The sequence below is a fragment of the Glycine soja genome, chromosome 20 (assembly GCF_004193775.1).
Source record: "Glycine soja cultivar W05 chromosome 20, ASM419377v2, whole genome shotgun sequence".
In the NCBI taxonomy this organism is placed as follows: domain Eukaryota; kingdom Viridiplantae; phylum Streptophyta; class Magnoliopsida; order Fabales; family Fabaceae; genus Glycine; species Glycine soja.
The window spans coordinates 10,758,236-10,781,777 of record NC_041021.1 but is presented as its reverse complement, the minus strand read 5'-3'; the positions used below and the strand labels follow the sequence as shown (position 1 = coordinate 10,781,777).

The 23,542-nt window shown below is 46.5% G+C and overlaps 1 pseudogene; it reads left to right on the top strand.

The window, feature by feature from the left end:
- The first annotated feature begins 21,493 nt into the window (after positions 1 to 21,493).
- Positions 21,494 to 22,696, top strand: LOC114403469 (annotated as a pseudogene).
- Positions 22,697 to 23,542: the final 846 nt, after the last annotated feature.

Here is a 23,542-nt window from a genome sequence, read left to right as displayed (position 1 = left end):
CTTGAACCTACTTAAATTAGAATTAGGTGTCAATTACTTATTTAAAACAAACAATAGTAAAAGAAACTACGAATGCAAAGGATACTGGGCTGCCTTGCAGCGACGTTCTCTGCTTGTTTAGCGCCGGGAAGGGGCAACGATCGGTCGATCGTGACCCTATCCCCACTTGCATCCGTCCCTATGTACCTGCAAGTAGGAAACAAAATCCGTGGCCAATCGTGTCCGGTCACCGTCTTACCTTGGTTGATTTCCGCAGTCAACTTGTCTTGACTTCTAACCGGGACCTAAGAAGGCCCTGCCCCTGTTACCACAAAATGTGCATGTGTATGTGCATGTATGAATGTTCCTAATGCGATGACTTTCTTTTAGTGAGGGCTGGTTAGATTCAATTTTAAATAAGCGTTTGGGGCACCCCATACACCGAGCGAAGAGGGCTCAAGTTATAACAAATCTAAAACACAAGGTTTGAAAACAAAGGGAGGACTGAAACCTCGCCCATCTTTAAAGAAACGAGACAAATATAGTGAATGGGAATCCCAAGAGGAAACCAAAAAAGAACGAGAACAACTCAAAAATAAAAAACATGCAACGGTCCTCTCGATTGCCCCAGACTTCAAGCGTAATATCGTTTAACTATATCGGAGTTCACGGGCGAGGGCAGCTCCTCGCCATCCATGTCGGTGAGTATCAGAGCACCCCCAGAAAAAGCTCTTTTCACCACGAAAGGTCCTTCATAATTTGGGGCCCACTTGCCTCGACTATCCTTAACAGCGTGGGACATCTTTTTCAGCACGAGGTCCCCCTCGTTGAATTTGCGCGGACGTACCTTCTTGTCGAATGCATTCTTTACTCTTCGTTGATACAGACGCCCATGGCTCATAGCTGTCAAACGCTTACCTTCAATGAGGTTGAGTTGGTCGTAGCGTGCTTGAGCCCATTCTGACTCTTCTAGGCCTGACTCCGCCATTATCCTCTGAGAAGGAACTTCCACCTCAAATAGGAGTACTGCTTCCATCCCATAAACTAAGGAATACGGTGTTGCCCCAGTAGAAGTTCGTACCGAGGTTCTATATCCGTGCAGGGCGAAAGGCAACATCTCATGCCAATCTTTGTATGACACTGTCATCTTTTGAACAATCTTCTTAATATTCTTATTTGCAGCCTCTACAGCTCCATTCATCTTTGGCTGATAAGGGGTAGAGTTATGATGCTGGATCTTGAAGTCTTCGCACATCTCCTGCATCATCTTATTGTTCAGATTGGTGCCATTGTCAGTAATGATCTTCCTGGGGAGTCCGTATCGACAAATCAACTCCTTCTTTATGAATCTAACTACCACATTCCTTGTGACATTAGTATAAGAAGCTGCTTCGACCCATTTGGTGAAGTAATCTATCGCCACAAGAATGAAGCGGTGACCATTCGACGCTTTGGGTTCGATGGCCCCAATGACGTCTATTCCCCACATGGAAAAAGGCCAAGGGGCGGACATAACATTCAGAGGATGTGGCAGAACATTGACATTGTCCGCGTATGCCTGACATTTATGGCATTTCCTTACATGAGCGCAGCAATCGCTTTCCATGGTGAGCCAATAATAACCGGCCCTAAGGATTTTTCTGGCCATAGCATGCCCATTGGCATGTGTCCCAAAGGAACCCTCGTGGATCTCCTCAATCATGAAGTTTGCCTCTTTGGCATCTATGCATCGTAGGAGGGTCATGTCGTGGTTTCGTTTGTAAAGGATGGTACCACTTACAAAGAAACCAGTAGCCAATCTCCTCAACGTCCTTTTGTCATTGTTAGAAATCCCTGGTGGGTATCCCTTGTTCTCGACATACTGCTTGATGTCAAAATACCACGGTTTCCCATCCCGTTCTTCCTCTATTGCATAACAATATGCCGGCCTGCCTTGAGATTTGAATTCGATGTACGGCAGATCCCTGTGTGGGGCAAGTTGAAACATGGATGCCAGGGTGGCTAATGCATCAGCCATTTGATTCTCTTCCCGAGGTATGTGGTGGAAGGAAATGTCAACAAAGTACTTGGCTAACCTCAAGATGTGAGTTTGATAGGGTATCAACTTCGGATCCCTAGTTTCCCATTCTCCTTTTAACTGGCGTATCACCAAAGCTGAGTCTCCATACACCTTGAGTAATTTCACATCAAAATCAATGGCCGCCTGAACCCCGAGGGCGCATGCTTCGTACTCAGCCATATTGTTGGTACAATCAAAACCTAGCCTAGCCGTGAAAGGAATACACTGATCATCCGGGGATACAAGGACTGCCCCTACTCCGTGGCCCAAAGCATTTGACGCCCCATCGAAGCAAACAATCCATTTGTCTATGTCCTCGTGCGTCCGCTTCTCTTCAAACAGGGCCATAATATCTTCATCTGGGAACTCGGGGTGCATCGGCCGATAATCCTGGAGGGGTTGCTGGGCCAAATAATCTGCTAAGGCACTTCCCTTTACCGCTTTTTGGGTGACGTAAATGATATCGAATTCAGATAATAGTACCTGCCACCTAGCGATTCGTCCCGTGAGGGCCGGTTTTTCAAAGATGTACTTCACAGGATCCATTTTGGAAATAAGCCACGTGGTATGGCTGAGCATATACTGCCTAAGCCGATGTGATGCCCATACCAGAGCACAACACGTCCTTTCCAGCATTGAGTAATTCATCTCACCTGCAGTAAACTTCTTGCTCAGATAGTAGATGGCTTGCTCCTTTTTCCCAGAATCATCATGCTGACCCAACACGCACCCCATAGACTCGTCCAACACGGTCATGTACAGGAAAAGAGGTCTTCCTGTTATAGGTGGCATGAGCACCGGGGGATTCGCGAGACTCTGTTTGATCTTCTCGAAGGCCTCTTGGCAGTCACTATTCCATAGGGCCGCCTGGTTCTTACGTAACAGCTTAAAAATGGGCTCACAGGTAGGGGTGAGCTGCGAGATAAATCTCGCGATATAATTCAACCTGCCTAAAAACCCCCGAACCTGCTTCTCCGTGCGTGGTTCTGGCATTTCAAGGATGGCTTTTACTTTCTCGGGATCTATCTCTATCCCTTTCTGACTTACGATAAATCCTAGCAGCTTCCCCGACTTCACCCCAAAGGTGTATTTGGTTGGGTTCAGTTTTAATTGGTATTTCCGCAACCTTCCAAACAGCTTACGCAGATTGACAAGGTGTTCGTCCTTAGTCCGAGACTTGGCAATCATGTCATCTACGTAGACCTCTATTTCCTTATGCATCATATCATGGAACAATGCCACCATGGCACGCTGATAGGTTGTCCCAGTATTTTTCAGCCCGAAGGCCATCACTTTATAGCAGAATGTCCCCCATAGGGTGACGAAAGTGGTCTTCTCTACATCTTCGGGTGCCATCTTTATTTGATTATACCCCGAGAAACCATCCATAAATGAGAAAAGGGCGAATTTGGCTGTATTATCTACCAATATATCAATGTGTGGCAGGGGAAAATTGTCTTTTGGACTGGCTCGGTTCAAGTCCCGGTAGTCTACACACATTCGAACCTTGCCGTCCATTTTCGGGACTCGGACAATGTTGGCCACCCACTCTGGGTACCGCGCCACAGCTAAGAAACCTGCATCAAACTGCTTCCTTACTTCTTCTTTAATTTTTAAGGACATCTCGGGTTTCATTCTTCGTAACTTTTGCTTAACCAGGGAAGACCCAGGATTCAAAGGCAACTTATGCTGCACAATGTTGGAATCCAGACCGGGCATGTCTTGATATGACCATGCAAAGACATCTTGATACTCTTGAAGAAGGGTTGTCAAGCCTTGACGGATAGGCGCGGTCATACCGGTTCCTACCTTTACTTCTTTCTTTTCCTCCGTGGTCCCCAAGTTTACCAATTCGGTTTCTTCTTGGTGAGGCTTCATTTCACGTTCTTCCTGAGCGACCAACCTCTCCAACTCTGGTGACAGGACGTCCTCTTCCTCTTCCTCGTTTATCGTTTGGCTTATATCTCGATCGAAATCGATTGTCAAACCCTCGTTGTTAGGATCCTCAAAGAATCGACCCTCATATCTATACCAAACAAGACAAAAGAAACAAAAACATGCAAAATGATATGAGAAAAGGTGGGACCGCAAGAGCAGATGAAACAAGATCTCTTTGCTTATTTAATAAGGTAGGTTTCACAAAACAAAAGAGAAAGGAAATCTATATGCTCTAATTACATTGAATCAGCGGTATAGACTTCTGACTGGCTTATCACGCGCCAGTTCCCCACTTGGGAATCGAGGTGGCATGGTTGCACAAAACTTGGTGGGTCTTGAGGGAACTCCTCTTCTATTGCTGCCACCTCCTCCTCGGACACCATTCCAGCGCTGGTGAAACACTGGCTAATACGGCCGGGCCATACCCTATCTGCCCGAAATCTTGACGGCACGTTCCTCCTCCCCGGCATCCCGGGTTCATACCCTAATCCATACTTGTATGGATTTCCCTTGATATCGACCACGTCGGCATTCCCGAGGCAGTCCTTGCCTAGACCCATTCCAGGCTCACATCCGTTCCTGAGCATAACGCGCGCCACCATTATGGCCGCTTTGGAGAGAGAAGGTAGCGACGAACTTGGTTCCACAGAGGCGCAGCTCACCACTTCAAAGGATTGGAAAGCCGTTTCCAATGATTCTTCCGCCGCTTCTACGTATGGTGCGGAGGAGGGGCAGCTCACTAACATGTCCTCTTCACCCGACACTATCACTAAAAGTCCACCCACTGCGAACTTCAATTTCTGGTGAAGCGTTGAAGGGACCACTCCCAGGGCATGAATCCACGGTCTTCCCAAGAGGCAGCTATAGGCGGGATTTATATCCATTACTTGAAACACCACGTTGCAAGTGTGGGGGCCTATCTGAATGGGAATGTCGATTTCCCCCATCACTTCCCGCCGAGTACCATCAAAGGCTCGCACCACCATCGAGCTTGGTTTTAAACGTGACGCACTAAAAGGAAGCTTTTCCAAAGTGGTCTTCGGCATTACATTTAAGCTCGATCCATTGTCGATAAGTACCTTTGCGAAAACGTGGTCCATACATCTCACCGACACATGTAGAGCCTTGTTGTGTCCTCTCCCCTCAACGGGAATCTCTTCTTCCGCAAACGCGATATAATTGTTGGTGGTTATATGATTAACGATACCTTCGAAACCATCCACTGAGATATCATGTGCTACATGGGCATCGTTAAGGACCTTCATCAACAGCGCACAATGAGGCTCGGAGTTTATGAGTAGTTCAAGCAAAGAGATCCTTGCTGGAGTTTTATTCAGTTGCTCGACTACCTTAAACTCGTTTTGTTGGATGAGGCGGAGGAACTCATGGGCCTCTTCCAAAGTCACTGTTTTTCCTTGAAATCCCTCTTTCTTTTCGGCCCCTCTTACCACTGGAGGATCTACTTCTTTCGAGGGGGTGGCTACATCTGTGGGTTCTTGGACCATTGGCGCTTTCCCTTTAGAGGGCAATTCCGCCGGGTGAGGGGAAGCGAACACCCGACCACTGCGGGTTACGCCACTGAGGCCGGTGATGTTGGTTACCTTAGCTGATAGGGAGTCAACATCGGTTGCAACTCTTTCGCTGGACGCGGGAGGGGTATACTTCCACGGAATGACCTTATTACTTTGATATGCAAATGGTGTTGGCTTGGGTGCCGTCCGGGGGTATATGGGTGTGGAGCCGGTCCCTTTCCTAGTAAAACATATCACTAGGGCCTTGGGGGTTAGAGGAACCTTCTTCTCTTCCGACTGCATGCAAATTTGTGGTTCTTCCCTCCCTCCTATGGACACTTCAAGCTGCCCGCAATCCATGAGCCGCTGAAGCAATTCTTCCACCGCGGGACAGGTTTCCATGTCATGCGACTCCCTGAGGTGAAACAAACATTTATCCCTTTTGTCTCCACCTCGGGAGACCATGCACGCCGCTTGCAGTGATTGATAGATGAAGCGTCTAGAAGTAACCACCTCTCCTAACCTCTTTGCCCGCGATGGCCCGTCCTCTTCGACGGCATTCACGCTAGCCCCTCCATGACTCGCTAGCGGGTTGGTTTTAACATTTGGGCCTTGCTCCTGAAACGCTAGCCAGCCGACACTAATACGGTGCTGCACTTTATACCTGAACGGGATACAGGAGCCAATATTGTGTCCGGGAGCTCCACTATGGTACACACACTTGGCACCCGGGTCGTACCACTTGGGGTAGGGTGGCTGGAAGACCTTCCCGGGTATGGCCACCACTAAATGATTCTCCAATAATGAAGGCCATAACTCGGAGTATGCCATGGGAATAGGGGAGAAGTTATCTTTCGGGGGCAGGTGTTGTGCATATTTATAGCTTGCGCCAGGGGCTGTATTATTAATTGGCCGGGGAGCGGCTGGAGCTGTGCGTTGGGTCGGCGCTCTTTCTGCTACGGGTGGTCATTTTACTTGAGTCGGGAGAGAATTCCCGGCTCGGATTAAAAAATTTGGGGGATTGGGCTGGTATGAGCTTTGGATATTTTGGGGTGCTTTCATCCACGTCAGGGCGGTGGTGACTGCGTGGGCGTCTCCTTCTTTTTTCCTCGCGCCCACTACTGGGGCTCTTCTGTTGTTGTTGGAAGCATATTCGAACTTGCCTTTCCGTAATCCAGATTCAATCCTTTCTCCGGCGAAGACGAGATCCGCAAAGTTAGCTGGCATGTAGCCTATCAGCTTTTCATAGTAGAATGTGGGTAACGTATCTACCATAATTGTGATCATCTCCCTTTCCGTCATGGGCGGTACGACTTGGGCTGCGAGATCTCTCCATCTTTGGGCATATTCCTTAATGGACTCGTGCTCTCGCTTAGTCATACTCTGAAGCTGGTTCCGATCGGGAGCCATGTCCGTATTGTACTGGTACTGCCTAATGAAGGCAATTGCTAAGTCCTTCCATGATCGGATCTGGGAAGCTTCCAGATTGGTATACCATGCTACAGCCGCTCTGGCCAAACTGTCTTGAAAGAAATGGACCAACAACTTTTCGTCTGCAGAATACGCCCCCATCTTTCGGCAATACATCCGAAGATGCCCTTTCGGACATGTCGTCCCTTTGTACTTATCAAAGTCCGGTACTATGAACTTGGGAGGAATGACGATATTGGGCACGAGACATAAATCCGCTAAATCCGAGAATGGGTAATTGCCAAGGCCCTCGACTGCTCTTAACCTCTCTTCGAGCGCCTCAATCTTTCCCTTATCTTCCGCGAAGGGAACAGATTCTTTTATGGGTGTGGGTGAGGCCAGGATATGGCGGACTATGTTCGGTTGGGGTAGTTCATGTGGGGACGGATCTTTGAGGTGGAGCAGGGGGCCAAGATGGGTATCTCCTTCCTCATCGTCTTGCCCGGGATAGTTGTCATAAGGCGGGAGTTGCCCCTCAAAAGTAGGGGCTTGGCTTAAATCTTCCGGAGTGGCACGGGGAGTGATGTCCGGAGGCAAGCCATAAGGATAAGCTTGCGGACTATACCTCCGACCAAACACGGCCGTGTTTCTGTCTCGGCCTGGATTTAAAGCGGGTTGCAGTACCGGCTCCGCTTCCCTAACCGTATTGGAGGCGGTTGTCGTGGCTTTATCCTCTATGGTTTTCTGGAGTTTTAACATGACCTCCGAGATGGAAGCCATTTGATCTTTTAAGGCCGATAGATCGGCCTTCATTTGTTCCTGCACGCCATCTTCATTATCTATTTTTCTGGATCGAGTGTTATAGGGGTGCCTTGGTGTTTTCTTAGTTATGATGAAGTTCCTAAAGAAATAAACAACGGTGAGTATGCCACCAAAACATGAGTATGCAAATGGATGATCGGAGCACTTGGATCCACCCCAAGGTTTTTTAGATAACGTGATGAGTCCATAACTTCTCATTTTATAAAAAGAACAAAGCTTTCATCTAGCCAAGATTATACAAAGGTGTTACAATAGAACCTAACGATTTCTAATTATGTGGGCCATCAAATCTATCATGTGTTGACAGTAATTGATTAGCCCATGAATCTCCTCGGGGGCCGTACACACTTCGGCCATGGCTTTCGCTTTGGCTAGTAGACGCGGGAGGTCTAGACTTCCATTCAAGGTCAAGGCGAACCTATCCATCTACATAGTCGCTTCTTGATGCAATGCATCAATCACCCTCCCTCTTGCTTCTTTTTCGGCGTACACTTGTGCAAAATCCTCCACTAGCTTTTGTTCATGGGCCATAGACTGGTTCAATTCTTCCTTGTATTGCCCTATGATAGCTAGCATGCTTCGCTCTGTGGCTTCCAAGTGTCGAGCCAAACTTCTTTTGGACCTCGCGCAGGCAACTAACTCTTCTTTTAAGATCATGCCATGCACCCGTGACCGATCTCACTCCTCTCTTCGGAGCTTGAGCTCATTGTTGCTACCCCACAATGCTCCTCGGAATTTCTCTCGGCCATATTCCTCCTTGCGGGCCCTTTTGGTTTCTTGTTCAAGGGCTTTTGGAGTGGCCGCGTTTTCCTCTTGTAACTCCGTGCACTCCTTCCGGATGTGTGTAGCAGCTGATTTGAACTTCTCCTTGACGAGTCTTGCCTTACCAAGCTCCAATTTTAGAGCTCGGACTTCTTCATCTTCCTCTGGAGCTTCGAAGTTCTCCTCATCGATAACTTTCAATTTGGAGAGCCAATCTAACCCTCGCGTGTGAATTCTTAGCCATCCATGATAACCTCCGATGATGCCATATCCCTTGCCTTACCTTCTAAGTATTTCCGAGGCAGGCCCACTACGCCGTTCCGAATTTGCTTCGTGCGATCCAACTCCTTTGCTGAATCACCAACCACAGCTGCAATCTTGCTCAAGGAAGGAAGAAAGCCGGAGAAAAGATACGGTTTTCTCCCCCCAAGAGGGCATCCTAATATTTCCTCAAGCTCTTCAATAGTTGGTACCATTTGGAAGTCCCCAAACGTGAAACACCTCAACGGCTGGTCATAATATTGGGCGAGGGATACGACAGCTTCCGTAAATACCTCCGCTACGGCCAAATCTAGAATCTTCCCGTACACTTTGCTGAAGGCTTGCCTTTGGAGAGGTCCCATCAATCGTCCTAATTCCTTGAGGCTAGTGACATCTAGACTTTTAACCTTGACTTGATAAAACCTTTTGCCGTTTTGATTTGTCCCCATCATTTACCTAAAAAAGGGGTGGATCAAGACTCCGACATGAATGATGCGATGCGTATGCATGAAACGGAAAGAAAACAAGAAAAAGGGGTAATTCATACATACGAGACCGCAGAGACCCAATTTTAATGCTACGTTTTGGGCATGATGGCGCCTCAACGTAGCATTAAAAAGGTTTACGTATTACTCTAAAGAAACCAAACATTACTAGCAAAAACTATAAACCAAAAATGCATGAGAAAGAATGGCACAGGAGCGTGTTTGCTCTTTGCCCCTATTTGGGAACCTATAGGACAATATCTAGGGGTCTCTAATAATTACTTCACAACAATTTATAACTCACACGACCGTTCTCTAGAGGTATTATCACTCAAGATAATAATATTGTGGCGGTATGGAATACCAGCGACAACACATTATAAAGAGAGAAAGCTCTAGACGAGGTTTCACTATTATCAAGCAAGTTAGAGACCTAGCATGATGATAGATTCACCTCCACTCCTTAAATTCCCATGAACCCGGGTATAGGGCCCCTTTTTTACTCAAACCCGTGGGTGCTTAGAATGAAGTGTAAAGAATGCGAAATAGACAACAGTTATTTACATTTTACACAGTTCAACAAATGCACACACGAAGTTTCACAAATCCACAATTCCTTAAAATAGGCCTAACTCACAAAAATGTCCCCAGTGGGGTCGCCAACTGTCGCAACGTGCCCTTTTGCGGGCGAGCGAGGGCGAGGCTCACGGGTGCGCTTTCCAAAGGAGGAAAGATGCGCGGAGTCGCCACCAAAGTTTATTTGTGGAAAACGTCGGAAAAACCGAAGGAAACCGGTCAAAATGAAAATTCTAAGTTCGGGAGTTGTATTTACGCTTGAGGAAGGTATTAGCACCTCTCACGTTTGTCTCAAAGGACAACAGCCTATTTTTAGAATTGTGAAATTGTGTTATGTTACCTTTTATTTCTTTTTTTTTTTGAGGTCGACAAAAGCGGGGCTTTTGCTCCTACGTACCCTCCTTTGGAGAGGAAATCAGACCTACGTAATTCTTTCTTAAGCGTGAATCAAGCGATTCTTTTTACTTGAGAGGTGATCATTTTAAGGCGTTGGACCTTAAAAATGATCCATTTTACTTGGTAAGAAACTGAAATGATAAATTCTCAAAACCCTATTTTTGTGGACGAGCTTGACTAGGCGAGTTGATTTTAGCCTTAGTTTCACTTTAGTTATTAGTCAATTCAATTAAGAATGAGAAATCCCAAAGAGAAACTGTCCGATTGATTTTTCGCTTTATTTTACTAAAAGGGTATTTTTTTATTATTATATTATTATTTTACCTCTTTTTTTATTTCCAACGTGGTTACGGCACGACCGAACGGTCGGAATTCATTTTAACCGAAATTAACGGATGATACAATTCAAACGATCGGTGGAAATTTATTTTATTTTTAGATTAGGCGAGAAATGACTTAAATAAATGGCTTAAGCACGTCAAAAGGGGGTACGAAAAGCGAATGAAAACGAGAATAAAAATACATGAAACAAAATGTGGACCACCACGGGTACATAGAATGAATTGAAAAGCTCGGTTTGAGGTACTTACCCATTGAAGACTGAAGAAAGCGAAGAACGAACGATGAATGTTGAAGAACGGTCGAGAATCTTCGCATAATTAGTCACGGAAACGTTACGGAAGCGCCTCGGCTTGGATTTTCTTCATGGAAATAATTTTCCTCAGCAATTTCGAGAGAGGGAGAAGTGCCAAGAAGGCTGAACCCTTTTCTTCTTCACTCCTCCCCCTATTTATAGCAAAATAGGGGAGGAGCTTGCCACCCAGCTCGCCCAGGCGAGCAAGGTTGCTTCCTCCAGAAGCAACAGCCTTCTAGAGGATGGATCTGGAAGGCCCAAGTGGGCCAGATTGCTATTCGTACCCCCTTTTTTTTACTAAATGCACCCCCTCTATTTTTTTGGTAATTCTTTTTTCATAACGTTAAGAAACTTTACGAATTTCGCAACGATACTTATTTTCCTTCCGCAAGGTTACGAATTCTTATGGAATATATACTTACTCTTTTTTAGCTTTCGAGGAAGTTACTGAAACTCACGGATTACGCAAAAACACCTCTTTTCGATTTCCGCCACATCACGAAATTTCACGGATTGCGCCAGCCTGCTTCCTTTTGATTTCTGACACGTCTCGGGACTTCATTTATTGTGCAACAAAGGACGCCAAGTATCTCAAAGTTGCTAACCAAAGGTTGCATGTCAACAAGTAATAATCCCCGGACGAAATTAGGGTATGACAGTAATAAATACTTACTATTTTCATTTTGTGTGTTTAATAATCATTTTCTCTCAATTTCAGGTTAATTAGGCAAGCTTTGGAAAGTGTTACTTTTCACCTTCTCACTAAGCCAATATGCTGGCTTAGCGAGCGTCCACTAAGCACAACACTCCTGGGCTAAGCACGAGGAAGACTCTAGAAGAAGATGAGTTGTACAGGTTCGCTAAGCGCACCACTTCATCTCTCTAAGCGCACCGCTTCAGTTCATCCGCTAAGCGAGAAAGGCGCGCTAAGCCAAAAATCACTAATGTGCGCTAAGCGGTCCATACGTGCGCTAAGCGCATGAGCACGAACAAGGCCACCTATTTAAGCCTGAAATAAGATTTTAGAAAGGGAGTTTGGCATTTTTCTTGAAGAAGCCTCTGCCTGCACGAGAGTCTGGCCTTGGCTTGCAGCTTTTGCATGTCTAGGAAGTTCTAGAGAGAGAAAGGTCCAAGTTCTAGAGAGTTCTGAGAGATTTTACTGTGTGAAGATCTACAGAGATGAGAGCTCGAAGCGGAAGCCATTCTGAGAGCTAGAGATGAGTTTGTGAGTGATTATGAGATCCTAGTGGTGAAGGAGACATCCTCACCACTTGTATTTTTGCAATCTTTCATCTTGTTCTTCTCTGTGTTGTAAAGGAGGTTTCCAGACTATGGAAAGCTAAATCCTCTGTTGGATCTTCCCTGTAGGTACCTGTCATACCCTAATTTCGTCCGGGGATTATTATTTGATGATATGCAACCTTTGATTGGCCGCTTCGAGATACTTGGCACCCTTCGTTGCACAATATGTGAAGTCCCGAGACGTGCCAGAAATCAAAAGGAAGCAGGGTTACGCAATCCGTGAAGTTCTGTAATGTGGCAGAAACCAAAAGAGGTGTTTTTGCGCAATCTGTGAGTTTCCGTAACTTCTTCGAAAGCTAAATAAGAGTAAATATATAATCCGTAAGGATTTGTAACCTTACGGAATGAAAATAGGTGTTGTTACGAAATTCGTAAAGTTTCGTAACGTTACCGAAAAAGAATTACCAAAAAAGTAAAGCGGGGTGCATTTAGTAAAAAGGGGGGTACAAATAAAAATCAGGCCCAGTTGGGCCTTCTAGAAAATTCCTCCAGAAGGCGGTTGCTTCTGGAGGAAGCAACCTTGCTTGCCTGGGCGAGCTGAGCTCGCCTGGGCAAGCCGGGTGGCAAGCTCCTCCCCTATTTTGCTATAAATAGGGGGAAGAGTGAAGAGGAAAGGGGTTCAGCCTTCTTGGCACTGCTTATTCTCTCGAAATTGCTGAGGAAAATTGTTTCCGTGAAGAAAATCCAAGCCGAGGCGCTTTTGTAACGTTTCCGTGAGTAATTACGCGAAGATTTTCAACCGTTCTTCGACATTCATCGTTTGTTCTTCGTTTTCTTCAGTCTTCAACTGGTAAGTACCCCAAACCGAGCTTTTCAATTCATTCTATGTGCCCGTGGTGGTCCACATTTTGTTTCATGTATTTTTATTCTCGTTTTCATTTACTTTCCGTACCCCCTTTTGACGTGCTTCAGTCATTTATTTAAGTCGTTTCTCGCCTAATCTAAAAATAAAATAAATTTCCACCGATCATTTGATTTGTAATATTCGTTAATTTCAGTTAAAATGAATTCTGACCGTTCGGTCATGTCATAACCATGTTGGAAATCAAAAAAGAGGTAAAATAATAATATAATAATCAAAAACACCTTTTAGTAAAATAAAGCAAAAAAATCAATCGGATGCTTTCTCTTTGGGATTTCTCATTCTTAATTGAATCGACTAATAACTAAAGTGAAACTAAGGCTAAAATCAACTCGCCTAGTCAAGCTCGTCCACAAAAAAGTCACTAAAAAGGGTTTGAAAGTTTATCATTTCAGTTTTTCCTTATCAAGTAAATGGGTCATTTTTAAGGTCCAACGCCTTAAAATGATCATCCTTTCAAGTAAAAAGAATCGCTTGATTCACGCTTAAGGAAGAACTACGTAGGTCTGATTTCCTCTTTGGATGGAGGGTACGTAGGAGCAAGAGCCCTGCTTTTGTCGACCTCAAAAAATAAAAATAACTAAAATTTAAGATAACACAATTTCCACAATTCTAAAAAATAGGTTGTTGTCCTTTGAGACAAATGTAGGAGGTGTTAATACCTTCCTCAAACGTAAATACAACTCCCGAACTTAGAATTTTCACTTCGACCGATTTCCTTCGGTTTTTCCGACGTTTTCCACAAATAAACGTTGGTGGCGACTCCGCGCATCTTTCCTCCTTTGGAAAGCGCACCCGTGAGCCTCGCCTTCGCGCGCCCGCAAAAGGGTACGTTGCGACAGTTGGCGACTCCACTGGGGAATATTTTTGTGAGTTAGGCCTATTTTAAGGAATTGTGGATTTGTGAAACTTTGTGTGTGCATTTGTTGAACTGTGTAAAATGTAAATAACTATTGTCTATTTCGCATTCTTTACACTGCATTCTAAGCACCCACGGGTTTGAGTAAAAAAAGGGCCCTACACCCGGGTTCATGGGAATTTAAGGAGTGGAGGTGAATCTATCATCATGCTAGGTCTCCGACTTGCTTGATAATAGTGAAACCTTGTCTAGAGCTTTCTCTCTTTATAATGTGTTGTCGCTGGTATTCCATACCGCCACAATATTATTATCTTGAGTGATGATACCTCTAGAAAACAGCCGTGTGAGTTATGAATTGTTGGGGAGTAGTTATTAGAGACCCCTAGATATTGTCCTATAGGCTCCCAAATAGGGGCAAAAGAGCAAACACGCTCCGTGCCATTTGTTCTCATGCATCTTTTTGGTAAATAGCACTAGTTTATAGTTTTGCTAGTGATGTTTGGTTTCTTTAGAGTAATACGTAACCTTTTTAATACTACGTTGAGGCGCCATCATGCCCAAAACGTAGCATTAAAATTGGATCTCTGCGGTCTCGTATGTGTGAATTACCCCTTTGTGTTGTTTTCTTTCCGTTTCATGCATACGCATTGCATCATTCATGTCGGAGTCTTGATCCACCCCTTTTTTTAGGTAAATGATGGGGACAAATCAAAACGGCAAAAGGTTTTATCAAGTCAAGGTTAAAAGTCTAGATGTCACCAGCCTCGAGGAATTGGGACGATTGATGGGACCTCTCCTAAGGCAAGCCTTCCGCAAAGTGTACGGGAAGATTCTAGATTTGACTGCAGCGTAGGTATTTACGGAAGCTGTCGTATCCCTCGCCCAATACTATGACCAGCCGTTGAGGTGCTTCACGTTTGGGGACTTCCAAATGGTACCGACTATTGAAGAGTTTGAGGAAATACTAGGATGCCCTCTTGGGGGAAGAAGACCGTATCTTTTCTCCGGCTTTCTTCCCTCCTTGAGCAAGATTGCAGCTGTGGTCGGGAATTCGGCAAAAGAGTTGGATCGCATGAAGCAAACTCGCAACGGCGTAGTAGGCCTGCCACGGAAATACTTGGAAGGTAAGGCAAGGGATATTGCGAGCCAAGAGAAGTGGGGCCCGTTTGCAGATATACTAGCTTTGTTGATTTTTGGGGTTGTCCTCTTTCCGAACGTGGACGGTTTGGTGGACTTAGCCGCGATTGACGCTTTCCTCACATATCACCATAGCAAGGAGAGTCCAGTGGTGGCTATCTTGGCGGATTTGTTTGACACCTTTGACCGGAGGTGTGAGAAAAACACTGCACGGATTGTCTATTGTTTACCCGCTCTCTCTGTGTGGTTGGTTTCACACCTATTCCAACAAGACACAAGACACCCGTGTCCGCTTCAAAGTTATCGCTCATGCGCCGAAAAAGGAAGAATCGATTGGGACCAACATTTGGCTGGGATAGGAGGCAGCGCAATCAATTGGTTTCCTCGATGGAAGGAAGGCAAGGAGGGAGTCCTTTTCTCATGCGGGGACTACCCTAATGTTCCGTTGTTAGGGACAAGGGGTTGCATTAACTATAATCCCGCACTTGCCATAAGACAGTTAGGGTACCCCATGAGGGGAGCGCCAATAGAGGAGAGTCTCTCGCCTCTCCTTGTGAGGGATCTAGGAGCGCAAAGTCTCAAGGTTATACAAAGAGTCCACAAGGCGTGGAGAAGTCCGTTGAGGAAAGACAAGGAGCTTAGGGGCATCCGTAATGGCGTCATCGGTGGTTATCATGGATGGCTAAGAGTTCACACACGAGGGTTAGATTGGCTCTCCAAGTTGAAAGTTATCAATGAGGAGAACTTTGAAGCTCCGGAGGAAGATGAAGAAGTCCAAGCTCTAAAATTAGAGCTAGGGAAGGCAAGACTCGCCAAGGAGAAGTTCAAATCAGCCGCTACACACATCCGGAAAGAGTGCACCGGGTTACAAGAGGAAAACGTGGCCACTGCAAGAGCCCTTGAACAAGAAACCAAAAGGGCCCACAAAGAGGAATATGGCCGAGAGAAATTCCGAGGAGTATTGTGGGGTAGCAACAATGAGCTCAAGCTCCGAGGAGAGGAAAGAGACCGGTCACGGGTGCATGGCATGATCTTAAAAGAAGAGTTAGCTGCTTGCGCAAGGTCCAAGAGGAGTTTGGCTCAACACTTGGAAGCCACGGAGCAAAGCATGCTAGCTATCATAGGGCAATACAAGGAAGAGTTGAACCAGTCTATGACCCATGCACAAAAGCTAGCGGAGGATTTTGCACAAGTATACACCGAAAAAGAAGCAAAAGGGAGGGTGATTGATGCATTGCATCAAGAAGCGACTATGTGGATGGATAGGTTCGCCTTGACCTTGAATGGAAGTCAAGACCTCCCGCGTCTATTAGCCAAAGCAAAAGCCATGGCCGAAGTATGTACGGCCCCCGAGGAGATTCATGGGCTAATCAATTACTGTCAACACATGATAGATTTGATGGCCCATATAATTAGAAACCGTTAGGTTCTCTTGTAACACCTTTGTATAATCTTGGCTAGATGAAAGCTTTGTTCTTTTTATAAAATGAGAAGTTCTGAACTCATCACGTTATCTAAAAAACCTTGGGGTGGATCCAAGTGCTCCGATCATTCATTTGCATATTCATGTTTTGGTGGCATACTCACCGTTGTTTATTTCTTTAGGAATTTCATCATAACTAAGAAAGCACAAAGGCACCCCTATAACACTCGATCCAGAAAAATGGCTAATGAAGAGGGCGTGCAGGAACAGATGAAGGCCGATCTATCGGCCTTAAAAGATCAAATGGCTTCCATCTCGGAGGTCATGTTAAAACTCCAGAAAACTATAGAGGATAAAGCCACGATAACCGCCTCCAGTACAGTTAGGGAAGCGGAGCCGGTGCTACAGCCCGCCTTAAATCTGGGCCGAGACAGAAACACGGCAGTGTTTGGTCAGAGGTATAGTCCGCAAGCTTACCCCAATGGCTTGCCTCCGGACTTCGCTCCCCATGCCGCCCTGGAAGATTTAAGCCAAGCCCCTACCTTCGAGGGGCAACTCCCACCTTATGACGATTATCCCGTGCAAGACGATGAGGAAGGAGATACCCATCTCGGCCCCCTGCTCCACCTCAAAGATCCATCCCCCCATGAACTACCCCAACCAAGCATAGCCCGCCATGTCCCGGCTTCACCCGCACCCGTAAAAGAATCTGTTCCCTTCGCGGATGATAAGGGAAAGATTGAGGCGCTTGAAGAGAGGTTAAGAGCAGTCGAGGGCCTCAACAATTACCCATTCTCGGATTTAGCGGACTTATGTCTCGTGCCCAATATCGTTATTCCTCCCAGGTTCAAAGTACTGGACTTTGATAAGTACAAAGGGACGACATGTCCGAAAGGGCATCTTCGGATGTATTGCCGAAAGATGGGGGCGTATTCTGCAGACGAAAAGTTGTTGGTCCATTTCTTTCAAGACAGTTTGGCCAGAGCGGCTGTAGCATGGTATACCAATCTAGAAGCTTCCCAGATCCGATCATGGAAGGACTTGGCAACTGCCTTCATTAGGCAGTACCAGTACAATATGGATATGGCTCCCGATCGGAACCAGCTGCAGAGTATGACTAAGCGAGAGCATGAGTGCATTAAGGAATATGCCCAAAGATGGAGAGATCTCGCAGCCCAAGTCGTACCGCCCATGACGGAGAGAGAGAAGATCACGATTATGGTAGATACGTTACCCACGTTCTACTATGAAAAGCTGATAGGCTACATGCCAGCTAACTTTGCGGATCTCGTCTTCGCCGGAGAAAGAATTGAATCTGGATTAAGGAAAGGCAAGTTCGAATATGCCTCCAATGCGGCCCCCAACAACAACAGAAGAGCCCTAGTAGTGGGCGCGAGGAAAAAGGAAGGAGATGCCCACGCGGTCAGCACCGCCCCGACGTGGATGAAAGCACCCCAAAATATCCAAAGCTCATACCAGCCCAATCCCTCGAATTTTTCAATCCGAGCCGGGAGTTCCCTCCCGACTCAAGTAAAAGGATCGCCCGCGGCAGAGAGAACGCCGGCCCAACACACAGCTCCAGCCACGCCCCGGCCAGTCAACAATACAACAATACAACCCCCGGCCCGAGCTATAATAATGCACAGCGCCCACTCCCGAAAGATGACTTCTCTCCTATTCCCATGGCATACTCCGAGTTATGGCCTCCATTATGGGACAATCGTTTGGTGGTGGCCATACCCGGGAGGGTCTTCCAGCCACCCTACCCTAGGTGGTATGACCCGGGTGCCAAATGTGAGTACCATAGTGGAGCTCCCGGACACAACATTGACTCCTGCCGCCCGTTCAAGTATAAAGTGCAGCACCTAATCAGTGCCGGCTGGCTATCGTTTCAAGAGGAAGGCCCAAATGTTAAAACCAACCCGCTAGCTAGTCATGGAAAGGCTAGCGTAAACGCCATCCAAGAGGATGGTCCATCGCGGGCAAGGAGATTAGGAGAGGTGGCTACTTCCAGACGCTTCATCTACCAATCGCTGCAAGCGGCGTGTATGGTCTCCCGTGGCAGAGGCGAAAGAGACAAATGTTTGTTTCACCTTGGGGAGTCGCACGACATGGAAACCTGTCCCGCGGTAGAAGAATTGCTTCAGTGGCTCATGGACTGGGGGCAGCTTGAAGTGTCCAAAGGAGGGAGGGAAGAACCCCAGATTTGTATGCAGTCGGAAGAAAAGAAGGTTCCGCTAACCCCCAAGGCCCTAGTAATATGTTTTACTAGGAAGGGGACCGGCTCTACACCCATATACCCCCGGACAGCACCCAAGCCGACGCCATTTGCATATCAAAGCAATAAAGCCGTTCCGTGGAAGTATACCCCTCCCGCGTCCGGCGAATGAGTTGCAACCGAAGTTGACTCCCTGTCAGCTAAGGTGACCAAAATCACCGGCCTCAGTGGCGTGACCTGCAGTGGTCGGGTGTTCACTTCCCCTCGCTCGGCGGAGTTTCCCTCCAAGGGGAAAGCGCCCATGGTCCAAGAGCCCACAGACGTGGCCACCCCCTCGAAAGAAGTAGATCCTCCAGTGGTAAGAGCGACTGAAAAGAAAGAGGGCCTTCAAGGAAAGACGGTGACTTTGGAAGAGGCCCATGAGTTCCGTCGCCTCATCCAACAAAGCGAGTTTAAGGTAGTCGAGCAACTGAATAAAACTCCAGCAAGGATCTCGTTGCTTGAACTGCTCATAAACTCCGATCCTCATCGTGCGTTGTTGATAAAAGTCCTCAATGAAGCCCATGTAGCCCACGATATCTCAGTGGAAGGTTTTGAAGGCATCGTTAATCATATAACCACCAACAATTATATCGCGTTTGCGGAAGAAGAGATTCCCGTAGAGGGGAGAGGACACAACAAGGCTTTTCATGTGTTGGTAAGGTGTATGGACCATGTTGTCGCAAAGGTGCTTATCGACAATGGAACGAGTTTAAATGTAATGCCGAAGACCACTTTGGAAAAGCTTCCTTTTAGTGCGTCACGTTTAAAACCAAGCTCGATGGTGGTACGAGCCTTCGATGGTACTCGGCGGGAAGTAATGGGGGAAATCGACATTCCCATTCAGATAGGCCCCCACACTTGTAATGTGTTGTTTCAAGTGATGGATATAAATCCCGCCTATAGTTGCCTCTTTGGAAGACCTTGGATTCATGTGCTGGGAGTGGTCCCTTCAATGCTTCACCAGAAATTGAAGTTCGCAGTGGGTGGAATTTTAGTGATAGTGTCGGGTGAAGAGGATATGTTAGTGAGCTGCCCCTCCTCCGCACCATACGTAGAAGCGGCAGAAGAATCATTGGAAACGACTTTCCAATCCATCGAGGTGGTGAGCTGCGCCTCTGTGGAACCGAGTCCGTTGCTACCTTCTCTCTCCAACGCAGCCATAATGGTGGCACGAGTTATGCTCAGGAACGGATTTGAGCCCGGAATGGGTCTAGGCAAGGACGGCCTCAGGAATGCCGACGTAGTCAATATTAAGGGAAATCCGTACAAGTATGGATTGGGGTATGAACCCGGGATGCCGGGGAGGAGGAATGTGCTGTCAAGATTTTGGGTGGATAGAGTATGGCCCGGTTGTATTAGCCAGTGTTTCACCAGTGCCGGAACTGGCGCCAAGTAGAAGAGGAGTTCCCTCAAGACCCGCCAAGTTTTGTCCAACCATGCCATCCCGATTCCCAAGTGGGGAACTGGCGCATGATAAGCCAATCAGAAGTCTATACCGCTGATTCAATGTAATTAGAGCCTATAGATTTCCTTTCTCTTTTGTTTTGTGAAACCTACCTTATTAAATAAAACAAAGAGATCTTGTTTCATCTGTTCTTGCAATTCCACCTTTTCTCATATCATTTTGCATGTTTTTGTTTCTTTTGTCTTGTTTGGTATAGATATGAGGGTCGATTCTTTGAGGATCCTAACAACGAGGGTTTGACAATCGATTTCGATCGAGATGTAAGCCAAACGATAAACGAAGAAGAGGAAGAGGACGTCCTTTCACCAGAGTTGGAGAGGTTGATCGCTCAGGAAGAACGTGAAATGAGGCCTCACCAAGAAGAAACCGATTTGGTAAACTTAGGAACCACGGAGGAAAATAAAGAAGTAAAGGTAGGAACCGGAATGACCGCGCCTATCCGCCAAGGCTTGATAACCCTTCTTGAAGAGTATCAAGACGTCTTTGCATGGTCATATCAAGACATGCCCGGTCTAGATTCCGACATTGTGCAACATAAGTTGCCTTTGAATCCTGGGTCTTCCCCGGTTAAGCAAAAGCTACGAAGAATGAGACCCTAGATGTCTTTAAAAATTAAAGAAGAAGTAAGGAAACAGTTTGATGCAGGTTTCTTAGCTGTAGCTCGGTACCCAGAGTGGGTGGCCAACATTATCCCCGTCCCGAAAAAGGACGGCAAGGTTCGAATATGTGTAGACTACCGGGACTTAAACCGAGCCAATCCTAAAGACAATTTTCCCCTGCCACACATTGATATATTGGTAGATAATACGGCCAAGTTCGCACTTTTCTCGTTCATGGATGGTTTCTCAGGGTATAACAAAATAAAGATGGCTCCCGAAGATATAGAGAAGACCACTTTCGTCACCCTATGGGGAACGTTCTGCTATAAAGTGATGGCCTTCAGTTTGAAAAATGCTGGGGCAACCTATCAGCGTGCCATGGTGGCGTTGTTCCATGACATGATGCATATGGAGATAGAGATCTACGTAGATGACATGATTGCCAAGTCTCGGACTGAGGACGAACACCTCGTCAATCTACGTAAGTTGTTTGGAAGGTTGCGGAAATACCAACTAAAGCTAAACCCAACCAAATGCACCTTCGGGGTAAAGTCGGGGAAGTTGATAGGATTTATCGTAAGTCAGAAAGGGATAGAGATAGATCCCGAGAAAGTAAAGGCCATTCTTGAGATGCCGGAACCACGCACGGAGAAGCAGGTTTGGGGGTTCTTGGGCAGGTTGAATTATATCGCGAGATTTATCTCGCAAGTCACCCCTACCTGTGAGCCCATTTTCAAGCTATTACGTAAGAACCAGGCGGTCCTGTGGAACAGTGACTGCCAAGAGGCCTTCGAGAAGATTAAACAGAGTCTCGCAAACCCCCCGGTGCTCATGCCACCTGTAACAGGAAGACCTCTTTTCCTGTACATGACCATGCTGGACGAGTCTATTGGGTGCGTGTTGGGTCAGCACGATGATTCTGGGAAAAAGGAGCAAGCCATCTACTATCTAAGCAAGAAGTTTACCGCATGTGAGATGAATTACTCAATGCTGGAAAGGACATGTTGTGCTTTGGTATGGGCATCACATCGGCTTAGGCAGTACATGCTCAGCCATACCACGTGGCTTATTTCCAAAATGGATCCCGTGAAATACATCTTTGAGAAACCAGCCCTCACGGGACGAATCGCTAGGTGGCAGGTACTATTATCTGAATTCGATATCGTTTATGTCACCCAATAGGCGGTAAAGGGAAGCGCCTTGGCGGATTATTTGGCCCAGCAACCCCTCCAGGATTATCGGCCGATGCACCCCGAGTTCCCAGATGAAGATACCATGGCCCTATTCGAAGAGAAGCGGACGCACGAGGACAGGGACAAATGGATTGTTTGCTTCGATGGGGCATCTAATGCTTTCGGCCACGGAGTAGGGGCAGCCCTTGTATCCCCGGATGATCAGTGTATTCCTTTCACGGCTAGGCTAGGTTTTGATTGTACCAACAATATGGCCGAGTACGAAGCATGCGCCCTCGGGGTTCAGGCGGCCATTGATTTTGATGTAAAACTACTCCAAGTGTATGGAGACTCAGCTTTGGTGATACACCAGTTGAAAGGAGAATGGGAAACTAGGGATCCGAAGTTGATACCCTATCAAACTCACATCTTAAGGTTAGCCAAGTACTTTGACGACATTTCTTTCCACCACATACCTCGGGAAGAGAATCAAATGGCTGATGCATTAGCCACCCTGGCATCCATGTTTCAACTTGCCCCACACGGGGATCTGCCGTACATCGAATTCAAATCTCAGGGCAGGCCGGCATATTGTTATGCAATAGAGGAAGAGCGGGATGGGAAGCCGTGGTATTTCGACATCAAACAATATGTCGAGAACAAAGAATACCCACCAGGGATTTCTGACAATGACAAAAGGACGTTGAGGAGATTGGCTACTGGTTTCTTTGTAAGTGGTACCATCCTGTACAAACGGAACTACGACATGACCCTCCTACGATGCATAGATGCCAAAGAGGCGAACTTCATGATTGAGGAGATCCATGAGGGTTCATTTGGGACACATGCCAATGGGCATGCTATGGCCAGAAAGATCCTTAGGGCCGGTTATTACTGGCTCACTATGGAAAGCGATTGCTGCACCCATGTAAGGAAGTGTCATAAATGTCAGGCATACGTGGACAATGTCAATGTTCCGCCACATCCTTTGAATGTTATGTCCGCCCCTTGGCCTTTTTCCATGTGGGGAATAGATGTCATTGGGGCCATCGAACCCAAAGCGTCGAACGGTCACCGCTTCATTCTTGTGGTGATAGATTACTTCACCAAATGGGTCGAAGCGGCTTGTGGTTTTTGCTCCCCTAAGCCACTTTTGGTTGCGTTTTGCTTTCGTTTTTGGTGTTTCTACTCACTCCAACAAGTAAGTATTCAATCCTTGAGTTTTTAGCTTCCCATTGGTGTGTTTTCTTCATCTTTTGGTGCTCTAAATTGTGAGAACGTGCTTATATTTTGGGGGCAGTTTTGGGTTGCTTTGATGCTTGATTTGTTGAGTTGAGGATTTGTGTGAGAAGGCCTTAGGCCTGTGTTGTATTCTGAAGCAATGGGGCATGCCACATTGCCCCCATTCTCTTGCAATTTATGTCCAAACGTGCGCCCACTAAGTGCTCGGTGAAATGCCCCAATGATATATGAATATGATTTTGTAAAATTGGGAGAGTGGGACTGTTTCATATATGTAGGTACAGCATAGGAGATTCAAAATAGGTGCCCACATGTAATTCCAAGCTTAGGAACCCAAACTTGTAGCTTCAATGCAAGGAAACATACTTATGGCTAAGAACCTGAATTT